Consider the following 25511-nt stretch of genomic DNA (forward strand, 5'->3'; position numbering starts at 1 on the left):
AAGATTCATTCGATACCTTCTCCTGCCTTAGACACCAGATAGGGTCCAAACAGGACTTCACAATTTTATTTATGTTGGCTTGCTCTTTGCACGTCTAGTTGGTTAAGTCCCATAAGTATTTCTTTCTGAACTGCAGTTAAGACTCTTAGCTGATGCATTTTTACTCATGTTCCATTGTCTTGCTACATGACAAATCCACTAAAAGCTTTTAACACGTTTCAGATACTTCCATCTCCTGTTCTAGAGAGATGTAAAATAGGATAGTTAGACTCTCCAGTGTATCTGGCACCATTGATGATTCTTTGAACTTAATTCCTCACAGCATTTGTTTATAAAGGTGTTCTAGAAATATTAATACCTTTTGTAGACTTCTAGCTTTTATGTCCATGTATTGCATTTTAATGGACTTGTCAAGTTTTTTGGTCACAAAATACTTTCTCATCAAGTTTCTCAACCAGATTTCTATGCGTGATACAGCCACATTTTTACCATTTTGCTGTGGTACATACTCCAGGTAAATCAGGCAGCCAAGGAATCCTTGCATACAAAATGTTTGCAACAGTTGGGATGGGGAAGAGGGGCAGGTTCTGTTAGGATGTTGTTCTGAGTTTAAAAAAAAAAAAAAAAAAAAAAAGTATGTCTTAGTAGCACAGGAGGGTTTTTTGACTAAAAACTTAGTGGCATGTCAGGACAAGACTCCCATATATGAGAGCTGTGGGCATGAATCACCCTTTGAGCCCTAAGGACAGGAAGTTGGCTTATATCTGGACTGGGAGGATACAGGTTGGTAAGTGCATTCAAGAAAGTGAAAGAAAAATAAAATAAAAGAACATAAGAAAACTTAGTATGCTTTTTAATCCTCAATACTTTTAGTAATAAAATGCATGATAACTTTACTTCTTGAATATTGCAAGTTCCTATTATAGCAAATAAGAACAAACTACTAAAGAAATAAGTTGAAGTGTAAATGAGACTTTCATGCTGCCTTGCTGTATTCTTGAACATACTGAAAAAAAAATTTTTTTTTCCTTCCTTGACTTGCCATTCAGTCCTCATAGGTCAACTTCAGACTGTACTTCTATTTAAATCTAGACTTCAGATTTCTATGTTTACAAGCTGCAGAGACAAACAAGCTATGTTTGTTTAGAGAGAGTCAGGCAGTTTTCCAAAAAAACATATAGATGAAACATCTTTCCAGGAAAATCCTATTAAATAATAGCCTCTCTATGAATTTAATCTTCAAGAAGTGGAAGACTGTTGAATAATACTGTGTTGTTACAAGGATAAAATGGTGTGCTATTGAAGCCAAGCTTTAAAACATAAATATAGCTTTTCTTTTATGTCTAGATCTCTCCCTCTCAAAGATATGATTTGTGTTACGAAAATAAAACTACAAGTAACTTATGTTTATAGAAAAAAAGAAAAAATTGGAACCATATGCTTAGAACTAAGTTATTACTGCTTTCACAAATGTTTTGTTGTATAGTTTTTTCACAATTATCCCAGGTAAGTATTTTGTTGATGACAAGCTGAAATTAAATTAGGATAATACACCCTGCATTATTAAAAATATAAAGTAAAATAAACCAAAGTATCTTTCTGGCTAACGGCTAGTTGTCACCTTAAAGAATTTTTAGTTTAGGTTATTAAAGCACTCAATAATGATTCGCTGCCCTTGGGAGACATTTGTTAATGTTTTATTCCATGTAAACATCTGGATTCAATTTAGTGAAAGAACATTGTGAGTGAGAACTGGCCTCTCTCCAATGCACTGCAATAGGTGTCTGGAGGCTTGAATACTTCGTTTGCATTACTATTCTGAGATAAAGTTACCATCAATTCAACTAGCTCATATTCAATAGGGGCCTTGTAATATTAATTATCTTAAGAAAAATTAGGAAAAATAATTTCAAGTTCACATGCAGAACGCTGATACCATATCATAATCATAGCATTTATAATCCAGATGTACAAAAACATTCAGGGGAAACATTGCACGGATATAAAAGTAAAAAATCTCTAATCCAAGACAGTGGAAGTTTTCACTCTGAATTGATTGTTGTTGTTTGTTATTTGATGACATAACACAAGTATGACAGGCCGCATCTTCTGCCTTTGGTAAACTTCCAATTTATTTCCTTCAAGAGTAAATTTGGTCCTTTATGACCAAATCTCCCTTGAGGTACTGAATACTATGTGAAATGACAACGTTGTCATGAATCCATGAAGCAGATATGCCTTGATAATCATAATATCTATGTTATTGTCCATAAGTGTTAGTAACCATGGAGAAGAATAGTATCGTTGACTAGTTAGGGAACAAATTTAACTCCTGCCACTATAATGTAGCTGTAACTTCAGAGTAAAGGGCCTTCTTGATTGAATTTGAATTGGATGGTCAAGTTGTTCGTTATGCAATTTATAAACAACATAGGAAGCGTAGGTAATAAAAACCTTGTGGGGAGTAAGGAGGTGGGGACAGGTCTACTTGAACACATGCACTTCAGCCTGCATTAAGCTGGCTTTGAGCATAAACTGCTGTAATTGATTTCCTATCCTGATTTCTTGTACTTTTATAGTCCTTTTTGTGAAGGAAATCAAATAATCAGTTTTTCAATTTGTAAAATTAATAAATGCAAATATCTCACAGAGAGATTATAAAGATTAATTTTGTAAAACTTCATAACTGTGGGAAGTGTTATATAAGGTTTAATTAAGCACTGCTACATCCTCATAAGGTATACAGTTAGTATTCTGCAGCTGCTTAAACTCAGACATAGAGCAGGTTTGGCACAAAGCCTGTGCGCTCTATCCCACTTCCCCTCGCCTTGGGACTTGGTTATGGGGGCATGATTCAGTTGCCTAAACTTAAACATCCGATGCAATCTGAGATGCTCTAAGGTATTTCGCTTTTACTCCGACTGCCTCTACGTAACAGAACGGATCTAAGTTATGTTCTCGTTCTGTGTAAATAATTTTTTAAAATACTTCGAAGCGGTGTATGCTTTACAGTCCTTCTGAAAACTGAAAGCTATAGGTGTGATCTCAAAAGCCTACAACCTCACTATCCCAGAAAATTAGAGGAGTTCTTCAGAGCCAGCTGGTGAACTGGGCCAACTATTGATATATTTGTTCAGATGTGGTATTTCACTTTCACTAAAAACATCCCAGTGTTAGGGGAAACAATATAAATATCTACTAACTGGCAGGAAAGAGAAAATATAAAAATAATAATGTTCAGAAATCAAACAGTAAACATCAATTTAAAGGGCTCCATGTTTGGGTTTCTTTTTTTTTTTTTTAACAATTTCTTAAAAATTGTATGATACAGCAGTAGGGCTGTGCAGGTCGTGGATGGAGGATCTATTCATTATGCATGAACTACGTGAATGTCACTGGTTATTGGCCTTACGAGAGCTTTTCTTTGAGATTTTGCTTACACGAATAATGAGTCCAAATTTTTGGAGCATAAAAATACATTCACTTTTTGAGTGTTCCTCTGCAATATTCCTTGGCTTGACAGAAAACATAGCTATCAAAGGCTGGTGGGAAGGTTGTTCTTGGCCTTCTTCCAAGTTTGTTGTAGGTAAAAGCCCATGTGGCATTGGTATCCAAATCCCAGGAGGAGGATGTGGGTGCATACATGGACTGTACATAAACCATAATAAATCACTTGTTTCAAACACAGTTGATCCTTTTTCCTGGCATCTAAATGATTGAAATTGTGCTGTATTTACTTTGTCTCTTCCTAAATGTTGTATTGAAAAGGAGCAGACTCTTCCATGTCCATTATCTTCTGTGACTCCTTTGCATTAATGTCACTGTATTTATTTCTAGCTCTTTTCTTAGCCCATTGTACCTCTGGATAACCTAAAGTTCCAAAAAGGCAAGCTGCTCAACACCATTTGAATAGTTTTAAGTGTTGAGGAGCCAGATTTAAAGAAAGGGGGCGGGGGGAAGCTTAGGCAGGACGGTTGAAAACAGTGCATTCTTTCTTTATTATTAGTGCTTTTTTTCCTTCTCATCTTCCTGTGTTTTCATTTTGGTTGTTTTTATTAGTTGGATCATTATGGAGTTTCAGGTATTACATTATCCCTCAGAAAACTACTAATAATACTGGTGCTGTTGGCAATATTTCAGAGAAAATGAATTTCCTTTTCAAGTTTTTTGCATAGATTGTATTTTTTCTGAGATGTTATTGAACCGCAGAGATTTTTTTTTCTAAAGTGCTTTGGATGTAAGCCGCCTTTTTTTTTTTTCTTAAGAATTTTCTTTTTTTAGCATTATATAAGAGCTTCACCTGTTATATTGATCAACATCCATGGCAAAAGTCCAAAATACGAGGAGATGCATCATTAACATCTTTTTTTTTTTTTTTTTTTTTTTTTTTTTTTTTTTGTCCCCAAAATTAAGGGTAAAAAATGAGACTGCAAACAAGAACCAAATAATAGCTGAAGGAAGCAGCAGGCTGGAGTCAGTGTTACAATGAATAAAATTTGAATGTGATAGACTAAGATTGGCAGTAGGACGGTTGGAGGAAAAAAAAAAAAGTCCTCTTTTGGTGAGGAGAGGGAAATGAGAAGGATGCCTGAGGTTCTTGAATCACTATGTAATAGTGGAATTGATAAGGTTTCTGAATATTTCCTCAAGTCTGAATGAAAGCACAATAAATGGGCGTAGCTTCTTTGTGAGCTAGGTCACTTCCAGCTATGGTCTTGTTTCTCTAGATTTTGTAAAAGTACTTGAATTCATCTGTTGGGGGGATTTGCACTAGATAAGCAAGTACTCATTGTGGAAAGAGAAGTTTTCTGTTTACATTGCTGTGACTTTCAACAAAGGTCAGATGCTTCCATGCAAACTGCAGCTTTTTACACAAGGATCTGCAGCAGGTCGCTTGGCTCTTGTCACTGTTAACCAGTAGCCTTAGCTAGCTGCCAGTGGCTGAAAATCTTCACAATTTCAATTTGGGCTCTTTGGAGAATCATATGTAAAGAATATAAAGAATTTTGCTGCTTGTAGGCTGACTGAGGAGATTAATTCTCACTTCCTTCTCACTACTCGAGCCACAGCCATCTTCAGTTTTTACAGAGCTTCCTGATTCCAGCACTCCCTTTCTCACAGTGAATAAAACAGCATTTAACACATGCTGTCTGAATACCTCAATTTCTAATTTTAGGTATGTTTTTCACTGCCATCTTTGTGTGTCTGTTTTTGCAGTAGCTTAAATGAGGTCAAAGATTTTGTGCCTACAGTGCAGGCTAATGTATCTGAAATGTAAATATCTGTGGACTCTAGTCAGCAGTTTAATATGGCATTTAGGGGTCTTGAATCCCCATTTTGCCGCCAGGTGTCCCCTGGTAAAAAGCGGTTTGAAAACTATATTAATAGGCTGAGGGCACATTTTTAGCAGGCTCCTGATTTATTTATTGCCCGTGACCTGGCTCTGTTGGAGCCACAGAGGTCCTCTGAATGCTTCAGAAACCATCCAGAGAAAATGTAAGGCATTCTGTTAGTATTTGACAGATGCAGGTGCAGTATTATGCAGGGATCTATGCAGTGTTTTCTTAGAAAGAAGCAGTATTTGCTCCAGCACACGAGCTGGCATGAGGCCATTGCCTTGCTTCGCCTCCGTTTGCATGTGCCCCATTGGAACCACTTTTTGCAAGGTACAGCATGAGCAAGGGAAGCCTTGCTCTGTTTGGCTTTTGTCAACATCAGCCAAAGCAAGGCTGGTGTCTGCACCACATTTTCTTTTTCTTTTTCTTTTCTTTTCTTTTTTTTTTTTGTTTTTTTTTTGAGGTGAAAAACAGTGACCTTTTATGTATTTTTTGAAGTTACATAATCCCCGTGCTGTTGCTTTTCTATATAGGAATAGCACTTAAAAAAAATACTTGTTTCTAAAAGTAGGCTATGGTATCATTTAAAATCTTTGCAAGATCTTTCTATCTGGAGGTTTAAATTTAGAATCCTGTGCTGTCATTTAAAAAATGTTGCTTTTCATCTGCTTTCCTTCAGGCTCCCAGGAGTCAGTCTCAGCCTAGCAGACACAGCATTGCTATTTCCTTTTTAAATCTAGGACAGCAAAGCTATGACACTTTTCAGAGTCCTGATGTCCTTGTTAATATTTCTTTTTACTGTGAGTGAAGGTAAGACTTGCACAGGAAGTGTCCTAGTTTTCAGTTCCTAATTCCAGCAGAACAGCTTTAGAAAACAGAAGTTTGACAGCTTCTTGTATTGATACAAGCTACAATATACATGATTTAATATGTAAGAGCTTTGTCCAAGATGGAGGAGATAAAATGCAAAAGTATGGTAGTTTAGGACCCACTTATAAAATGTTCTACTGTGACTTTTGAATGAATTTCAAACCTTCACAGTCATTGATTGAAACATGTTTGGCTGATGCATGAACAATACAGACCTCTTAATGGCTCCTCTGTACAAGGAAGATATTGATGTACTGGAGTTAATTCAGCAAAAGGCCACTGAGATGACCAGGGGCTGAGGCATATGATACACAAGGAGAGGCTGAGAACTGCGTTTGTTCAGAAGAGAAGGTGAAGGGGAAACCTTGTTGTTGTTATCTACAGCTATCTACTAGGAAGGTGTAGTGGAGACAGAGGGAGATCCTTCCCAGAAGGTGCACAGTGATAGGACAAGGGATGATGGATGCAAGCTGGAACACAGGAAATTACAATTAGATATGAAGAAAATGTTTTCCCTGTGAAGGCAATCAAACACTGGAACAGGAGCCCAGAGAGGCTGCAGGAGCTTTGTCCTTGGAAAACTCAACAGAACAAAGCCCTGATCCACCTGATCGATTTGCACCTGCTTTGAGCAGGGGATTTGACCTAAATTCTGTGCTTCTATGAGCAAAGCTGCCACATTTGATGCTGCTTTTGCACAAGAATAGGGCAGTATTTCTTTCATATAAAAGGTTTAAGCATTTTTATAGCTTCTCTGAAAACAGATGACTCCAGATCCACCAGCTGTGGATCACACTTCCTTGTCCTGTCCCTTCTGCTCATGCACCATTAGTGGAAATTGGACAAATAATATTGGAAGATAAAATGATAGGGGCGGGGGGTCTGCCCTGGCCAGCACAGCATGTTAAAAGCATATTTATGTGCGACTTTCTGGTCTGCTAGTGGGAGACAAGTCAGGTCAACACTGGCAGTGTTCTGAATCCTGCAGAGGAAACCCCATGAGACTGAGATTTTTATGTCTCATTCTCATATATAAACTCCTACTTTCATCTGTTTCATATTACCAAACAAAAAGCTTGTACAAATATTACATATTAAGTTTAGGGAAAAAAATGTGTATACAAATAATATTTCTCTCATTTGAAAGATGCTTTCCTTTTCTGCTGCTGTAGCAGAGACTTGAGTCAAAAAATGAAAGTGAATACAAGGAAAATAACAACAAGCATGTCCTTGTACTCCTAGCTTTAATCCACTGTTCTGCCAAAACCCATTACCCCACTACTGATGTGATAGGCAAAGCTGGGATAATCATGGTCCTCCAATGACTACAATTCTTGGTATATTTACAACTCTTCCAAAGAGAAAAAGGTTTACAAGAGTCAATACTGTTATAGCTATTGCTGTCTGCAATGCAACATTAATGACTACTACTTTCTTCCTATAGGTCATCCCTTTTAACTCTCCTAATTTAATCCTTTTCTTCACCTTTTCTGGCACTCAGCAATAGGACAAGTTTTGGACACTGTCTGCAAGCCTTCTGCTGAATCAGGAAATCCTATAAAATTGCTTTTACTAGAAACTGAAGGTATAAAATGTTCAGTGAACTTCTAAGAATCATCCACAAAAGTATACACTTACCATCCTGTATTTCTTTCTGTCTTTCTTTTTGTCTTTCTGTGAATGTTTTCAACTCAAAATTCCCCCCCTTTTTAATTATTTATTATTTGTTCAGAATAACATTTTCTAAACACAGGTTTTTAACTCTAGAAGTAGGAATTATGTACTTGAGAGCCTAAATATCATTGTTTAAAAAAAGTTAATTTGATGAAAATTCTGAGTGGCTCTTAAGAGAAATTTTGTTTATGCATAGTGAAGATGTTTTTATTATGGGACAAAAGATAATTTTACTGTTAATATTTATATTACCCATAATATGTAAATCTTATGTGTATATGTTTATATGTAAATAGGTTTGTTTCTAATGTCCATACTGTGATTATACTCACTCCTTACCTATGTAACTTTAGGAAGTCAGTATATGGTGGTGGAAATACAAAAAGAAGGTAGTGTCATTATTTCAGAATATAGCAGTTATTCAGAAGACCTGCTGATAAAGATGGCTATAGTATTACAGATGAGTGCAAGAAACAGGGAAGAGAATGCTAGTCTCTAAGGGAATAGTATCCTCATGGCATGCTGAAGTTTTTCCATTTTTTAAAGCTAACATCTGTCAAAGTAGTAGCAGTGGGAAAAATAGAAATGGAGATAATCAGGCAGTCTAATTTTTGCCTTTCTCTGGTACACTTTCAAAATAGACATGAAAATATTGCTGAGTTCCATAAATCAAAAACACCCCCTATGCAATCCTCCTAAATCAGTGGAATTGCATCATAATGTATTCATGCCTGCTATTCGGACTACATAACACTGAGTTCAAGGTGCTCATATGTCATGGGAATAGATATGTCACTCTTGAAAGATACTGGCATGTCAGCTAGCTTGCTTCAGGGTCATAAGTTGACATGGGACTATTTGGAAGCCTTTCCTTTGGGAAACCCCCTCCTGAGGATAGGAGTTTAAAAGGAAATATTAATAAATACATATGCTAGAGAGACAGGGAATATTCCACTATTCTGCAAAATGAGAAATAAAGGCAGCGCAATCAATCTCTGAGCAGGGCGTGTTTTGGGGAGACTTTGCCTTTTACAGTTTTATTTCTGCATGTACTAGGATACAAAAACTAATTCTAGATCCCTTGTCAAAGTTGCACATATATGCCTTAGAAATATATGCTAATACAGAGGCTAATCATAGTATATAACTCTGTATAGAGTTATACGCCACTATTAGGCATCATATAAATAACCCTTCTTTTAAACAAACTTTACAGATATTCCTTGGGGCATATACCAAGGAGGAAGAGTGTGGCTGAAGTAAAAATTGTAAGGTTCTGAAAGTAAAAATGCATATAGCGTAATCTGTTCAGACAAGATGGGAAGTGGGACTGCCATAGCTTTTGCTGTGACTTGGGCTAGGCCTGTCCTGGGATAGACTTGAACTTAAAGCAGTGTGTGGGCTGGGGGCTGTGCTCACAGAAGGGCAGTCCCAACATCCGTAGCATCTCTGTGTTACTGCATAATGCTCTTACTGCTCTTGAAAGCAACGTAGAGGAAGAAAGTAGATATCGTTCCACCAGCTTTTAATCAGCTCATTCATTAGGTTCAACTGAACCGGTCACAGGGACTTCTGCTGTGTATGGCCTTCCTCTGACATCTAAACTAGAACAGAAACTTCCTGTGTAAACTTCCATCCCTGTGCACCTGAGTAACATTGCAATTTGTGTCAACGGGCTTTGACCCCAGTACTCTGCACAGTGACCTTTTTCACAAGCTGACTGTAAAGAAATTAAAATAAAATGTGCGTTCACTTCTTCTGGCCCCGTGCATGGGGCAAGATAAGTTTAATGTCTGCAGCGTGCTAAGCTCCAGTTCTGGGAAGGGAGTGCAATGCCAGCAGAAGAATGGTGGAAAACATTTAGCAGCAATTGAAGGGGGGTTGGCTTATACATTTCAAGATAAATTAAGGACCTCCTGGACTCTCTGAAAAATAGATCTAAGGCTATAAACCTTAAAACCTTTAAACTTTCTCTGCAGTGGACTGTAGGAGTATAGTATGCTAAAGGTAGAGCAAGCATTTTTATAGATCTACTATTTTTATTCTGTGTGAATCACATGTTACACAGATGTTTGCAGTTGATGATATGACCAGAATATATTGAATATATTTTCTTAAGAAGCATTTTATGTATCAATAAAATACTTCAAATATTTCAGAATACTGAAAATAAGGTTAACATATTCTATTTCCTAATTGTCTCTTTTAATACTATGATCATACTTATTAAATTACTATTAAATGTTTTTTAGTATGTGTATCTACAAATATGGTTGCTCTTTTTAAATACTGATTCACACTATAATATAGATTATTGTACCATCAAAATATTAAGATTTGCTTTGTTTTCTAGTGAAATTAGGTTTAAGACATTCTGCCCTCTTTCAGCTCCTTTTCAAGTTATACCTCTGAACTTTCACACCACTGTCCAGTTTCTACCAAAGTGATAGAGGCCTCAATGGTAATTTTTTTCTTCACTGTATTCATGAGAGTAAGTGGTTGGATGCCACAGGTGCTCAAATTCCAGTCAGGAAGCCAGGCTTCATTGGTTTCATTGCTCATAGAGTGAGTGTCTGTTACTTATACTTTCTTCTAATACTGGCAAAATACGTAATATAAACATAGCTGTACTAGTGTGGAAGTACTTTGGATGATGTAGCTAATACCACTTGTGAAATTACTACATGGTATGTATAACAGCTCAGTCTTTCTTTCCAATGGACTAAGTCTTTCCAGGACTAAGTCTTTCACCAATGACATTAACTTTGCAAATGAGGCTTCAAAAACATCAAGCCAAATAACGCAAGACCTTACACTGCAAGACCTTATTTAATAATGAATACTCTGCAGTAGCTAACAGGTCATTATGGTGTGGCAGAAGATTGACGGAGAGCTGAAAAATGGGTAGCAAAAAGACAGACTGTTCCCAGAAAATGTGAAGTGATGGTATTGCTTTCTGTTGTGGATTTCACTCAGAAGATTGGAACTTGACTCCTGGTCTTCATATCCAACACTTGTTGGCAGCATATCACTGTGTAAATAAAAGTGTTTAGTTCTTTTCTTTTGGTTGGTTTCCCAGATCATGTCAAGGTTAAAATACACATTAAGAGGAAAATATCTTTAAAGAAAAAAAGTTGCTTTAAATATTCCTCAGTTTGACATAAATGCATATTTCTTCATCTGATACAATACGGTTATATTTAGTGTAAACAATCACTCATACTTTCTGTTAGGAATAATGGGGAAATAGTTATCTGTGTTTTAACGTAGCTGAATATGTCTGCTTTGCATGATACTGAGAGATAAGGTGCTTTTGCATGGCATACTTAAATCTATACTGGTTTACACTTTTGAACCCTTGACACCTCCTCCCCTCAAAATACTAGAAAAAAATATTGAAGCAAAGCAAGGTGTATTTTAGGGGAAAATCAGAATTATGAGATGTGATTCAGAGATTTTGATGACAGTTGGGCTGATGATGTTCACTTGTAGACATTTTCCTATACTATAATTTATAGTACTAACTTCGGCAATCTCATAAATTTCCACAATAGAGCAATATATTAATTACAGAATGTATTTTCACTGTGTAACTTCACTGATGACAAAGTGAGAAGGGTGATGATTATAGCAAATCAATACAGAAAGTTAAAATAAGACAGTAGTGAGTAGTGATATAATGTTCAAAAAGTGGTTTGTCCTGTTTGATGCTGCATCCATGTTCTCTTGAAGGCCTAGAGGGTATGTCTTTTTCTGTATTCAAAATTGACTTACATTTGCAGATGTATTTTATGGCCTTCATGTGTGTAAGAGGAATTTATTAATGTGATGAACGTGTTCTTTGCATCATTGCTGAGCTCTTACCCAAGAAGTTACTAACTTGTATTGTGAGCTGTTCCATTTGTAGGGGCTGGAAGTGCTGTAGCCAGAAAACTCCAGATCTGTTAAACTGGAGAGTGCTATTGAATAGAGTGGGTAGTGACTGTATTTATCATAACCCCATTCTTCCTGTGTGAGCCACATGAAAACGTTCCCTCCCTCCCTCCCTCCCAATTAATTTACAGATGTGCAGTATATTTTACATCTCTAGTAATAAAATTATTTTGGATCTTACTGTGGGTGAAATTAGACTGTGGTGACTGGAAAGGAGACCATGTCCAAAACCTTGTTATTTAATCATTTATAAGTTCTTCAGTTGTGTTTTTGAAAAAATATCATCTTTCCTGTTTAAATTACACTCTAGGGAAGTGCAAGATACCCAGATGCTACCACTGTTCTTCATTTCTCAGGTGAATGAAAGAATCTAATATGGATTTGCAGCCTCTTGAACAGAAGTCATAGAATATAGAGAGTATATATGGTCTATCCGGTACAACATCTCACTTAAACATAGAAGGTCCCTTCTGATTGTGTAGATTCTTATATTCTGTTCACCAAATTGGAACTCGCCTGCCAAATCCTCATATAAAGGTCAGCGGAGCAAAATGAGAACCTGAATGCCAATGATGATTTTAATTTTCTGCTGTGCATATCCAGATGTATGCATCAGTGGTCCTAGCTGTTCTCACAAGTTATCTTTGCTTGCCATTTATCCAGGCAGGCTTCTCAGTAGTATGTATGGATAAGAGTAGTATGTAGAGGATAAGAGAAGCAAAATATGATGGATTATGCAGTAACTGTGGGTGGTAATTCCTAGCCACTTAAATGTATTGCTTTAAGAGATATTATTCCTTTTGTTATCCTTTACTTAATTCCTACAGAGAACTAAAGGTATGTGCACAGTTGATAAATTAAATTACACGTAGCAATCTCTTTCCGGTTGAGCCTTTCAAAGACTTCAGCAATTAGTCTGTCCATTAGACTGAAATTGCTAAAGGCTTGGAGATTCTAACATAGGCTTTGTTAGAAATTCCTCCTGAAAATGCAGAAGACTTAAGGCAGTTCTCCTGCACATGTTTCAGTAGAGGAATATAATAAAACAGAACTTTTTATGAGGACTATCAGCAAGTGCCTGGGGAGCTTCCCAAAGATCTGATCAAATTACATTGGTATTGATGGAGATCAAGCAGAATCGATGTACAAAACTCTTGATGAAAACTGTAAAGCAGCTTAACATTTAGACTCTCTCTACAAACCACTGAAATCCATGGGAGGTTTTCTCTGAATTATAGCTCAGAACATTGGCACATACATACAGAAGAATTATGACAGCAATTTCTGTTCTCTCCGTTTAGCTTGGTGTAGGATGCAGAGTGTCCACAGAGCTTCTCCTTCACTCCTGCAGCACTCTCAGGTGGACAGAGATACCTACAGTTCTTAAATGCAAGGTGTGAGTTAGCCTAAAGGGCTATTTGCCTATAGCTCATGCTCGACCTCCAAATCTCTCTGCGAGTCTGCTGCAGAGGCCGTAGAGGCTGTGTTCCTACAACACCCGTGGGGTATGAGTGTTTCCTGACGTGTGCAGTTCCAATGTTGTAGGAATTGCAAGGCCTTTTACAAGCTGTAATCAGTCCTGTGTAAGTTCATGTATGTAACTCTGTTTATACAGAAGCATAAATGTATGAAGATCAGATGAAACTCAGCCTAGACTTTCAGCAAGCTGAAAAGACCTAACACAGTTGCTTCATGAGGCTAGAGATATAGCAAAAGAAATAACCTAACTTTTTCCCCAAGCCAGAGAGAGATCTTCTACCTGAAATGGATCTCTTCTAATGAAAGTATTACACACCAAGCATGAAAATTACTCCCTACAGCGAGCAGAGAAATATAAGGAAAGGCAGCAGCTGCTCTTCTGTGCCTTGGGACACGAAGAGGAAACGGTATACCCCTGAGGAAACTGAAGCCTTGTCTTACTAAAAGCCAGTGGAGAAAAAGTCAGCAAGGCTCTTCTGGTAAGTAATGTTATACGGTTGATGTGGGCACCTCATGAAAAATGGAGTGTGTATAAGTGAATCTGTGTGTAAGCCAGTGGTGATGCCGGGGGATTCTTCTGTTTAAACACGTAGCTGGTGAATGTGAAATGCTTTCCAAAACCACATTGTGAGAGCTGGTTCTCAGTACTGTAACTCACTGCAGAATGAATGCAGTAACGTCAGCCATAAAAAATGCTGTATTTCTAAGACCATGTATCCGTGTTTCATAGCAAATGAACAAATTCTGGTACTTTTCTCCTTGCTGAGAAGTTTGGTTTGTTTTTGTTTTTTTTTTCCCCTAGGCAGCAGCTTTGATCACTCTCTAATAGTTTTGATTTGCCTACTGTATCAAACAAACCATATTCCTCCTTAAATCCACTCACAACCTCTCCTTACTGTCCATCACCTCTGAATGGTACAGAATCATTAAATCCCTCCTCCAGTAACCTCAGCACAGTAGGATCCATGCCTTTTAGCTAACTACTCAGTTAGAAGATTCACATTTTCATATGCTGGTTTTCATGCTTCAGAACAGGTTTTGCACATTTAAACATCTGCAAAATTTTCTCTGTGATTTTCATTCAAATCCCAGTAAACCGTTTGCTTGGTTTTTTGTTGTTTTTTCCAATTTTTTCATGCCTACAAAGTAGAGGATAAAGATCAAGATGTCAGTGCACTAAAACTACTTCCTACTTTGCTAACTTTTATTGTCTTGCCACTTTCTTTTGTCTGTACGCTCCTTTCTCTCTCCCACTTTGTATGGTAAGCTCTGTGGGGCAGGGACTGTCCATTTAGGTTTGTGTTCATGCAGCAGCTAGCATGCTGCAGTCCTGGCACGTGGCTAGGCATGAGTGTGATTAATAAAAGAAGAACTACCTCTGTAATTTAGCCTAGTGTAAAACTGGACTTTATACTATTACGACTTTACCTATGTAAAGGGACAAATCAAATAGAAACACGTAAATATGATCAAGATCTCTGAAAGTCCAATTGACATAGATGTTTTTAACTAATATACTTCCATGTCATATAACCTGAGGGGGTTATCAGCTGCAAATTGCATGGGGGAAAGAACTAAATTCAGTCCTCCATCACAGAAACTGAGCCATCTGCATCTGGACTGTGTATGTGTGCCTTTAGCCACAGGGCTTGCTTGTGGCTAACGTCACAGCTTTTCCCTGTACGTTGTCTCAAATGTGGCATCAAAAGGATGAGAAATGGTTCATCACCATTCAGACATCTTGGCTTAGTAGGATTACTCCATGAGCTGCAATCGTGGAGAGCTGGATTTTTCCTAGTCCTCTTGCAGGTAGTGGGAGGGGAGGGAAACAAACACACCAGTCTCACTTCTGTGCACACACACAGACAAGGAAAAACTGCAATTGGGGGAAGTGCAGCAACTGTTCCACCTTCCCCAAAGACATACAGAATCTGCTCTTGGAAACAGAAACCCAGGAGTCCAGGTCCTGTTCTGCTTTTCTTGCAACTTCACTGAACGCAAGGTATTCTAGAATACAGAAGTTTGGTACCACGCCTATTAGATAAATTCAAAAGGAGACTTATTAGAAAGGATACTCTCAAATTATGCCTGTCTGAATGAACTTTGGCAGATTATAAACACAGTGTAATGCATACATTACTCATAGTTTGTGCTGTAGATAATACAGTCCTTTTGATGTAGGAAGTAACATAGGTCACATCTCCAAAACTGCAAATGACATTTTCATATTAGCCTTGTAACTTTGGGGGGATTTTGTCTGTATGAGTAATACTGCATAGTTACAGCACTTGTCTAAGTTAATCTCTGCTAATACAGCAAAAATGCATATAGCAACTGATCTGAAAGGCAGAGAAATCAACGTTGCTTAGGGTTGTTGGATGAAGTTAGTTTGTACACACATTTTTAACATGCTTAAGATGGCTAACAATAGTTACATTTCAGTGTCATTATAAGTGCAGTTCAAAATGAAGGTAAGAAAACAAACTGGTAATGGCTTAGAAAAGTGCCTCAGTCACACCAAGAATTTTAGGGGCAAGATTCATTTTTTTTGCCTGCTCTTTTTCCTTCCATCAGCACAAGAGGTAGTAATTTATAACCTCCCAGTTTAACTTGTATTGATGAACTCAGTAGAGATTTATTTCCTTTCTAGGATATGAATAAGTCTTTTCATTGTCTTTCCCTTTGGGGCGAGCAGACTTTGGGATAGTATTTTCAATGTTGTTAGAGGTTCGATGCATGCAAGCTTATAGGTAGCTGAGAGGATGTATTCAGCACTACTGAGGTAAACAGGTGCCTTCCCCTGCCACCCAGCTCGAGATTGTGTTGGTACCCAGGTTGCACTGTATAAAATGCTATTGAAAAAAGTTTTGCATAGTAAAAGGATTTTGTAATGGTTAAGTGCCATATTATAACAAAGTCACAAAACTAGAAAGCTGCAAAGATAAATTTAATTTATAATTTGTGAGAATTTATGTATACATTTTAGAAGGCCTCTGGCACTAAACCTGTATACATTTTAGAAGGCCTCTGGCACTAATAATCCCAGTGTCTATCCTCTAACTAGATTAAATTAATTTCCATTAGAATTCAGCAGATGCAGCAGCCATGGGCTGCTGCTCATTCCCAGGGGGTACTTTCTCCTTGGTAGCAACCCCGGATACCCTTTTGCTTTTCAATGCCTAATTGTTATACAGTAATTAGGAAGACGGCAATAAAATCAGGAGAAGAGCAGGGAGCTTATAGTAAACATCAGTTAAAGTGGAGTAAAAAGTTAGAAGTGGCCATGGTTTAAAGCAGTTTCTTTAATGGACTTCCCAGCAAAGGAGAAGGAAGACCTGAAAAACACAACAGACAGTTCTAGAAGTTTAACCCGAATAGTGCAATAAACCTTTCAAGAAAGAAATACACTTCTAAGGGCCGTTTATTGGAAGCTCACTGATGAAATGTTTTGATTATGAAAATCATTGTCTATCATATGATAACTAAAGGGACAGATTAATCTGTGTTGAAGCTCTACTGGAGTCAATTTGTTTAAAACTAGTCCCCAAACAGTGCAGTTCAGGATACGTACAAAGACAATTGATGGTATTGCTATAGCAGTGGCTTTCTCTAATGGTAGTCCAAAATTTCTAAACATGTAGGATGTCTAACAGCAGGAATAGCTTCTTGCAAGAAATCTCCATGTTTTAGAGCTTTTGTTCCTTTGAACAAACTAGAGTTTTCTTCCATTAGCACTCTCTTCATAAATTTTTAAGGAAGCATGATTAAATACAAAATAGTAGGAAGGAGCAAAACTGAAACTGTTCATTGGCCTCTGCTTCTATATGTTATGATACAGCCTTCAACTGCATCTTTTTTAAAAGAACATGGTGATATTGTAGGTGTTCCTAATACCATACGTCAGGCCATACAGGCAGACAGGGCTCTAGCATTTTGCCATGTCTCGAAGTGCCTCCCTGGGGTGTGCCTGCTGGAATCCAGCCCCGGCTCGCAGCACCCCTGCGGTCACGGCCGCGCCGCACAGCGCCTCCCCTTACCCCCCGCGCCAGCCAGAGCGGGGTTTGCTCCGTACTTATTAAAAGGATGTGCACTTCACTGTGCAGATGTTCAAACACCGTGCTTTCCTTAATTTAGGGAGAAATTAACTTTTAAGCAGAATCACAGTGAACACAGGCAGAGCTTGCAAAGGATTTCTGTTAAATGTCTTACTGAATGTTGTTACCATGTCACCCAAAAATACATTGGAAGATGATATCTTTAGGCAGCTGACAAGCTATAAATTTTCTCTCAGGCAGTTCTGCAAATGCATGATCTTCCGAAGAGTATTTAATTTTAAGCAAATGGGCAAAATAATCAAAACAAACAAATACAGATTTATTTATAACTGCCTAAGAGAGTTAATATTTAATTTTAGGATTACTTTTGTGTATGTACTTAATGTTTTATGAATTAAGTTTAATCATTAAAAAAAGACAGTCTTCCACTTTAGTCAAGGAGCTGTCCTCTCCACACATCTGAGACAAATCTTAAAAATAAAATAAAATAAAATAAAAATAAAAATAAATAAAAAATAAAAAGACGCATTCTGAGTATAGGGAAAATTATAGTGACGTTATTGATGTTCAGTGTCACCATACCAAATGGGATGGCCAACCTATTCTTGTCGTATTACATTCTTTGAATTATCTTGTTGCAAACCAGACTGTGTTTTCAAAAATATTTCTCTTGAGACCAGGGATAACACTGCTATAATGACCTCACTGAATAAAAGGAAGCCTGTGACTCAAAAGCTTTCCTGTGCAGCGTCGGCAGCCTAGGGGAGGGCTGGAAACAAGAGGTGCTACAGTGGTAAATGATGTTACAGGAGCATGAAAAAAAGACTTTTGCAGTATAAAATAGGTGTTTGTATCAAAGAACATTATAATGCCTCAGGCTTTCGCTGTACTCAGGTGTGAAAAACAGAATGCTGTCTTTTGTGATTTTCCCTCTTCTCCGGTAAATCAGAAAAGTCAGGGATAATGCACGTAATCAGATTTCTTTGTGGCCGAGAGCTGCCTCAGTGAGGCACCCCCTTCAATTTTATAAACCTCATTACACTCGCTGTGGTGTCTGCTCAGGCTAAACTCACAGTAAAATTAAAAGGAATGTTGCATGACAAAGGATATCTGATAATAAGTACCCTTACTTTGCAATGTTTTCACAACACCTAACGTAAGGTGTTATATTTAGCCAGTGTATGATTTGCAGATATATTTCCAATGACAACACATCTGTGAGAATCATGACTTTTAAATACATCTTAAACAGGAACATGAGTAAAGTGGACCCTTTCTGTACTGTATGACCTTGCTGCATTCGTGTCTTGCTGATCACCAGAACTCTGTCAAAAAATTTTTACTAGCAAGAGGTAAAAAATCAAACCTCTCACTAATCTCCCTTCATTTAAAGCTGCATGCAAACCTTCCTTCCTTGTCCAAGCTTCATTCTTACTGATTCATGTGGAAAACAAAAACGAAGAGACTTCTTGTCCCTTTCATATGCCTAGAGGAAGAAGAGGAAACACATCAGTGAAAGCACAGTCATTTTCTTTGGAGGTGTTCTCAGAATGCTGTTACGCTGGCAAACGCTAGTGGCTCCGTCATGGGCCTGGGAGCAGCAGTCAAGGAGTGGAGGCTGAGGAGACGCACAATGAAACATTCATGTGCATTGTGAGAGCTACCGCAGCAGGAACTGGTCAGCGTGGCAGGATCTGAGCAAGGTGTTAATCATACGCCTTAACGGATTGGTTGCAAGTGTAGAAAATGGGGATTAATGTGTGTTTTCTCATCAGAAAACTTGACAAGCAGCCATAAGCCTGTGTCTGCTATTTTATAAAAGCAGGAAAGGAAATTTTAAGCAAGGAAAGTGATGCCTCTCTCTTTTTTCCCTCCAAGATGTTCAAGCAAATTATTTCATAAATAAGTAGGATTATGCCAAAGGCCAACTTAATTCCAATGAATTTCTTCACTTGATTGAAATATTTTGGGAAGGCTCAAAATGTGGGCTGTTTGTTTGAACCAAGGAGTAACAATATAATGTAGCAAAAACTGTGAGAATTTAGATAAGAATTACATAAAATGGAGCTTGATACAGGACTGTGTTTTAATACCTCTTGGAAAGTTTCTTGAAAAGGCAAGTGTCTTGTTGCCTAACTTGTTTAGCTGTGCCAGCTGAAGGTGTTTGCATATGCTGTTTGTTGTTTGTTTCTGGATTAAATTAAAGACATTGAGCTTGGTTCAGAAATCTTTATATAATATTAAAGCTCTAGCTACCACCTCATTATCTGTGTATAGAGATTATCTGTCGTACTAATTGAGATCTGGTAGTAGTCTCTGATTTAAAAAATGAAAATGCATGTATTTAATGGAGGGCTTACTACTTGGTACTCTCTCTCATTGCCTATCAGTACCCAGTGAGGTGTTTCTTCAGGGCATGGTGTAAGACCAGTTTGTTCTACCCAGGCATAACCTCCCAAAAACCTTTCCAAAAGCAAACCCTCAAAAACCCCTTCTGATCTTGTTCAACCCCACAGTTGAACCATTCAAGTTTCAAAACTGAGAGAAGTTATTGTACATGTTTCTCATCATTTTCAAATCAGTTTATGATCTTGTAATTCATTTATTGAATGGTCATACAGTTAAAATTATTTGTATATTGTATCATACAGTTAAAATTATTTGTATATTGTATCAAGTGCGTTACATATCCACAGAAATTTTCCAATATTGTAGCATTTTAAACATTATATAATTACATATTTCATTCTTGACTCGGGTGGAGTCAAAGACGACTGGTTATTTACATATGTAAGAACTGGGTGATTCAGGAGATTTGCATTGGTTTTAAAGGCTTTTAAATTTATTTAGGCAGTTGGAATCCGAATCAGGGCAGTGCTAACTGGAATTGTATTTCATCTAATGACTAGTCACGGACTCTTGTGAAATAACTTGATGGTCTTAAGCCTCTGCTGGCATCTGTGCTGATCCTCAGGAGGGCACTGCTTGTGTGGCTCTTTGTGTTGCTAATAGTGTACTACTACTCTCTTGAAAATCAGAGCTTTTAGTTGTTCCATAGCAGAATTTAGATGAATTACTTCATCTACTTTGGCAGACAGCCACGTGCTTCCCTCCTAAAACTGCAAGGTAATAATTGTCTAGAGAGATGATGACCAGAAGTCTTTCTATGGAGCTCTATGAACTCACAGGGTTGCTAGATAGCGTATCATTGATATATATCATTTTTTCCTAGGTAAATGTTATGTAAAGAAAAAACAATCAATGTGTGCAACCTAATCTTGTGATTCCTGTATGCTAGGATAGCCAGGAAATCTCAAAATGCTGGCCTAGATATCAGAAGGGATGAAACTGAGGAAGAAGGTAAGTCTTACATAAGCTATACAGTGCTCCTGAAAAGTTCACTGATCTGGTATTGCATGAAATCTCCATTTCTGAAAATGCTTCTGTAATATACTTTAGTGTGTGTGTGTGAATTAAAAGATAACAAGGCACCTTTCTCCCAAAAATAACTTTAAAAAAGCATTTAGCTTTTTCTCCACCTCAAAAGGATTAATTTTTGTCTCCCTAAGTGTCCATTACTAAACTGAAAACCTTCCATCTTCCCTTAATCTTTCTATAAAACCTGTCTTCTGCCTCTTCTTTCTAATTCAGCCTCTTAGAAATCCTGAAAAAGACATAAGTTGTAAATAAATCAAATGCATGACATTCAAACAAAAGCAATAAAGAAAAATATTTCTTCATAAAATAACTGAGATCAGTTATATTAGTTGATTGTGATAATTATCAAATACAAAAATTCAGTCTGTTTTTTCAAGTTGTCTGTCTTGTAAATGTTTGAAGACTTAGTACATAGCTGCACTATAATTAATAATAGCCTATAACATACATTTTCTATGAGTACATCCAGTGAAGTCAAGTGGTACATCAGGACCATCAACTCCAACCAGTCTAGTGTAATGTTGGTTTTAGAATGAAATATTTATTATTTTAAATATTAAGTTTTGTATTCTATTTATTGCCTTTTGAAACTTTAGCTTTTGCATTTTGAAGGTTTTGTTTGTTCCCTTTTTTAGTGGAAACTGAATTTGAGGGAATTGCCTGAGTGCCACATATATTAGAGGTAGGCCCTCAGGAAGAAAATAAGCCTTTTGTAATGTAAAGTATTTACCGATAAAATTATAGGAGTCTGAAATACTCTGTGTGTGTGTATATATATATGTATATATATATATATAGATTTACCACTTAAAAGTAGGATATCATACATATTTCAGAGAATCTCTGTACACTTTTACAAAGAAGGCTTAATTCTACAGTCTATATATGAAGGTCTTAAGTGTAGCCCAAACGGCTTTCTTGGGGAAATACTGTTAGCTCAGAATATAAAAAATGTTACTATACAAAATTCATGGTCAAAACATGAAATAACTATTCAGCATTTGTCTGAAAAAATATATATTTTAATGAACTGCTGTAAGTAGTTGTAGTATTCTTTCATTTTTTTCTGGTATCAGAGAGTTCCTAAATAAAGTTTGGGAATAGAAAAGTTTTGCAGTGTATGCAGTGAAGAATATAAATGAACAGTCATCCTGCTGCAGAGAGACATCAGTAACTGATCTTCTGTCTTAGTCAATCATTATTATTGTCTTTAAGAGCACTCCTGGATGTTTGAGACAAACTTTCAAAGTTTGTCATCTTCCTTTTCTGTGACACTGGGAAATTGTGGACTACAGAAATTATTAGTAATGCATCTAAAGGGATGTTTTACCGTAACATTTCTGGGGGAGATATTAAGTGGTTAGACAAAAAAAAAGGGGATAAAAATACTTTTATTTGTACTTTTGTAAATAACATGTATCATTTGGCATATGGAGAATAGCATTTTTCTTGTGAAGTCATACTGAGTTTAACCTTTTGATGATTATCTTAGATGTCCTTTTGTAATTTGTGTAATTGCTAATTTCTAATTAGCATACTATGTTACCTTCAGGTACTTCTCTTACACAAGTCTCAAATAAGTGTATATTTTCGGACATTACGTACTCAGTTTTCTTAACGGCTGAACATTCTCATTTCGACCCAATAAAGTAGTTAGAATAGGATACTCAAAAATGCACAAAAATTCATTATTACTTTGAGACTCTTAAAAATACTGCAAGTAGAAAATTCACTTAAGCATGTGTATTTTTGTTAGCTTCAGTGATACTACTTGAAAGCTTAAAATTGAGTTTATGTTTGGATGCTTTGCTTAGGACTAAAGCACAGAGCTATCAGGATCAAGTTGTTACTATGAATGATCAGAATCCGTACTTCTGCCCAAGAAACTAGATGCACTCCCAAAATTTGAATATCTGGTTTAGCAACCATTGGCAATTGTATTTCTAAATCTCAAGTGCTGAAAACACCGTAAGAGAAAGCTGTCATGTCTTGCTGATAGGCTGTTTTCTAGAAAACTTTGTTCTTGCAACAAAGAATTTCTCAGTGTTTTGCAAAAACATATAAAATATCACTATTAACTTGATATATATAATACTATATTACAATAACATACATGAACTTTGTAAAATATTGTAGCAGCTAACAAATAGTGTGAAAAGCTTTATCCCTCTTACTAAATAAATACAAAATAAAAGTACTTTTAAGAAAGAGAATATTGTCTAAAGCTTAGAGAAGAAAAAATGTCTTATAATGTAGTCTCAGCATACTTTGATAAACTAGCTCTCTCTGCTCTAATTTACTGATCTGTAAGACAGAAATGGTGAATGTCCTAGTGCAATGTTTTGTGAGCTGATCAATGCTTATAAAATGGTTTTAATTTGATTGGATATACTTTTACGAGAGAAGCTAGCAACAGCAAATATATTTGGGAAAAGTTTCTGGAGAACGAGCTTCACAAATTGTTATATAATCTCGTATATGCAGATATTTTTCTTTTAACTGCTAACTTGTACACTACCTGCATATAAAGTTATTTTAACCAGTAAATATAATCTGAAACTGAAGACTTATGACCTTTATTGTCTACTAATGAAATATGGTAATCACACTAAACTACAGGTCTAGATACATATATAACTTTATCAACCACAGATACATTTCCATAGTGGCAGTGTATATTTTTCCTACTAAACAGCACATACAAAAGTAATCTCAAGAAACTGATAAATAGTAAAAATCAATGTTGAAAAGTTGAAGCTGTTTGCAATTATATAAACCGATACTGCTAATTTATCAGTATTCCTGTATAGCCCTCTGTATTACTCCACATTGAAAAAGGTCTCAGCTGGAGTACTGTGTCCAGTTCCAGAACTGCAGTTGGAAAAGGATAAAAGGAACAGCTGCAGAATACACAAAGAAAAGAGATGAGACTGATCAGAGGCCAAGCAATGGTGACCTATAGATGGAAGGAGCTGATGTAATTCACTGAAGATTAAAGTCTTCAAAATTAGAAAAGGGGAAAAACTATTTTTGTAGTCAAAAAGTGTTTCAAGAATGGGCTAAAATATGGGAGTCTAGGTTACACATCATGGGAGAAATGCTGCAATGGTGAGGACAGATAAACACTAGAATAGGTTTAGGAGGAAAGCTATAAAATTTCTACTACAGCAGTTTTTAGGAGTGGTTTAGACAAGCACCTGTCAGGAATAATGAAGGCATAGCTGATTGGATCCACCTTGGAGCAGGGGGATGGATTAGACTACCTCTTAATGTGCCTTTGAGACCTTTTTAGTCTGATTTCCCCAGGCAATGAGGCCTGGGCAACCTTGCTGTGGTGTGTATTCCTGCCAGCCCTCTCTTCCTAGCTTTTGAACTGATGGGTTAGCTTCGCCGCAGTTTGACAGAGGAATGAGTCCCAAAGACAGTGAGGTTCTTGAAGTTTTCTTAAAAGTGTTATAATGAATAGAAGAGAAAGACTGAAATAAGTAGCCCTAGTGAGGGCAGGGGGGTAGCATGAACTCTTTGGCTGGGCAGCTGGCAGATGTGAGCTGGGTGACCAACCAGTTGGTGTGCGCGCATAGCTCGGAAGCGGCTGCGTTGTGCTGCCTCTTGCTGGGCCGTCAGCTACGGGGCACGAGCGTGCCGCAGCTCCGCCGGGCAGGCGGGTACGGGGGGGCAGGTGGGTATGGGGGGGGGCAGGCAGGTACAGGGGCAGGCCGGAGGCCCTGCAGAAAGGAGGTTACCAAGAACAGGGGAGTAAAGTGAAGTGGGAGGTTACTGTGCTGAGGAGAGAGGTAGGAAAAAGATCCATTAGAAACTAAGCTTAATTAGTTTATCTGATATATAGGACTGTGAGGCTGTATACAGTTTTCTTCTTTTAGCTAAAAGTTAGTGTGTTTGCAGGATCAAAGCCTTAACCACAGAGATGCTTTGTAATAAACCACACAGACTATGGAACTGATAAGGGTTCTGGTTCTCATATCTAAAAATACTAAGTGCTGCTAGTAGAGCCGCTTTGTTCCTTGTTGTCTGTAGAGGACTACCTTCTTTTGAGTTTCGACTACTGCTTCTGTATGTTTAAAAATACATCAAATGATTGGCCCTATTTTGTACTAAAATCAAAGATAGAAAAAAAGCTAATATTGATAACATGATGCTTCAGGAATATGCCCCTTCCTGTGCAGAACAAAAATAAGACTTTGCTTAACCATTGCCTATCCCTTTAAGAGTTCAAGTAAGTTGGCAATTATAATGGGAGCTGGTTGCGGGCTAACCTATAGCCTGGTAATCATTTGTGAGAGTTTCACTACCCATGAACGCTTAAGAGAAAAGGCTCTGGAACCACTGCATAACTATACGATTTGCAGGGAAAAAATAGGTGCAAAGAAGTCATACTCCTATAGTTGTCGTCCTTTGAAAAGAAATAATTGGTATTATTTACACTTAGGAGGATTCCTAAATAGTGAGATTGAAAAATGTTGCATTGCATTACTGCGGTGAGATAAGCTGCCTTCGAAGTAATTCTGAAGTCTCTCGGTAAGAGCTAGACTTGGCGGAGGGGGCAGAGGCACGTTGTACAGAAAGAAGTGCTTGCTGGTCATTGAAAGGAAGGAGCAGGATAGTGAGAGCCATCTGGATAACCAGCTGAACTAGCCAAGAACATGCTTCAGTCATTCAAAAAATAAAGTAAGATCATGAATACATATTTTTAAATATTTTACTGAAA

The 25511-nt window shown here is 37.2% G+C and overlaps 1 protein-coding gene across 3 annotated transcripts in view; it reads left to right on the forward strand.

The window, feature by feature from the left end:
• SIAH1 (siah E3 ubiquitin protein ligase 1) overlaps positions 1–25511 on the forward strand; it is a 50586-nt gene that overhangs the window by 4174 nt on the left and 20901 nt on the right. Inside the window, exons 1-2 of one of the 3 annotated variants that reach the window (XM_064519586.1) lie at positions 13579–13771; positions 20646–20707. The exons of 1 other annotated variant lie outside the window; for it this stretch is intronic. The gene's annotated coding sequence lies outside the window, so the exon portion shown is untranslated. Of the gene's footprint in view, positions 1–13578; positions 13772–20640; positions 20708–25511 lie in introns of those variants that run through there. One more of the 3 variants, XM_026102204.2, reaches the window with a different exon arrangement.

This window comes from Dromaius novaehollandiae, chromosome 13 (genome assembly GCF_036370855.1).
Source record: "Dromaius novaehollandiae isolate bDroNov1 chromosome 13, bDroNov1.hap1, whole genome shotgun sequence".
Lineage (NCBI taxonomy): Eukaryota > Metazoa > Chordata > Aves > Casuariiformes > Dromaiidae > Dromaius > Dromaius novaehollandiae.